This window comes from Triticum aestivum, chromosome 2B (genome assembly GCF_018294505.1).
Source record: "Triticum aestivum cultivar Chinese Spring chromosome 2B, IWGSC CS RefSeq v2.1, whole genome shotgun sequence".
In the NCBI taxonomy this organism is placed as follows: Eukaryota; Viridiplantae; Streptophyta; class Magnoliopsida; order Poales; family Poaceae; genus Triticum; species Triticum aestivum.
The window spans coordinates 357143869-357145605 of record NC_057798.1 but is presented as its reverse complement, the minus strand read 5'-3'; the positions used below and the strand labels follow the sequence as shown (position 1 = coordinate 357145605).

Sequence of the window (1737 nt, the reverse complement as noted above, 5' to 3'; positions counted from 1 at the left end):
GAACAAACAAGATTAGTACAAAAAGCCACAACTAGCCCTAGCTTTCGTCATTGCTTCTTTATACCTTTCTCACTCTGGTAATTGCTCCTTCTGCAAAATATCACTACAGACAAGATGAGCTAATAGAAAAAGTTAGGGCAACAGATGATAGCGACTCGGCAGACTCGAACTGGCATAGGCGGATCGGATCTGACGAAATTAGCCTTTCTTCCATCAACATGAATCTCTTTGATTTCACACTTCAAGAGGATGGTGGGGTCAACCTCTCTACATCTGCGGGCCGGTAGGCCAGCCAACTAACTCTATAAATGAAGAACTGATTACTCCACATCTATGAACCTATCATTCCCCACCCTTTCCCATTATTTCTTTTTGTATCGCGCTAGGACTTTGCCTCTTTTTTTGAGGAAAAATATGGAAGTAGAATCTCCTCTCTTTTAGAGGCGTCTTCCAAATCCAATTTAAGATCAATGAGGTCTTTCAGAGAGCCGCTGCTCTTTCCATTAAATTCTAGGGTCTCTTCGACCCTATGCGCAAAAGCAAGGTATGAGCCCGCGACCCCTCAATCGCTCTCAGAGTCAATCGGCCCAAACCAGGTTATGAGCTCAATGAAAAAAAGTATTTTTAGAAATTGCTTGCAAAACTGCCTTGCGAGCATTAGCTTCAGCGTCAGCGCCATCTCGAGATGGATATTTTTTCCGCATCTCCAATAGCGCCTTGGCCCTAATTTCTTCTTCGTCTATTGGGGAAGAAGAAGAGGTAGAGTAGCAGGCGGATCTCATCCCTCGTACGGACTTCCCCGTACTCAAAGTGACTCTGAGAGATTTCGCTTCTCTACTAATCGCATTCTGTTCAAGAATCACTGTTTTCATGATCGTATGACGAAATAGATATACGAATTGTATAGGATCATTCGCTGGGATGGGATAAGTGATTCTTTTATAGGATTCCCATGGCATCGTAGAATCAACTAAGGATGGAATAGGTATTTGTGATCGATCAGCTTCCAGTATGGCCCAAGACTTTCTATCTACATTCAGAATAACCACACAATTAGGTTGTTGGTTCAACCCAAAATTGATCTTCTTCTTTCTTGAACGGAATTTTTTATTTGCAAAGGAATTGGTCAAAAACACCCCGATCTACCATTGAGAATCATCGAAACAATGAGAATTCACATTTCTTAAATAGCTCGCCATTTCTTTCGCTATCTCATAAATAAATAAATGATTGGTCTTTAAAAAGAACGAACGGCCTTTTTGACGACTGGGAGATCGTATAAAATGAAGAGTGTTTTGTAAACAAATCAGTGTCTTGTCTCAATTGAGAATAGCAATTCCAATTCTGGAACTACGAATATAGACTTTGAAATGGTGATCAGCTACCCGACGGCCGAGATGTGCATTCGTACAAAGTAATTTAGTACAAACTATCGAAAGCATTGTCATTTTGCGATTTGAGTTCCGGAGATACAGGTGGTAAGTTATGGGTAATGGGGGGGGGACTTTAAGACGAGATATAATACCTAATATGGGAGTGGTTTATGTGAGAAAATAGCTCCCTTACGAAACCAACTAAGCTATTTTCCATGTTATTGACAAATGACCTACCTTTGATGTGATGTGCCCGGCTAGCCAGGATTATTCTTAGAGCAGTCGAGGTTACCGAAATTATGGCCTTCCGTACAAGAACTGGCACTATTGTAACTCTCTATGGGCCTCCTGCCTTCTCGAAAGA

General features: G+C 41.4%; 1 pseudogene; it reads right to left on the bottom strand.

The window, feature by feature from the left end:
• Positions 1–382: 382 nt before the first annotated feature.
• Positions 383–1448, bottom strand: LOC123041236 (ribosomal protein S2, mitochondrial-like; annotated as a pseudogene).
• Between the last annotated feature and the right edge of the window lie 289 nt (positions 1449–1737).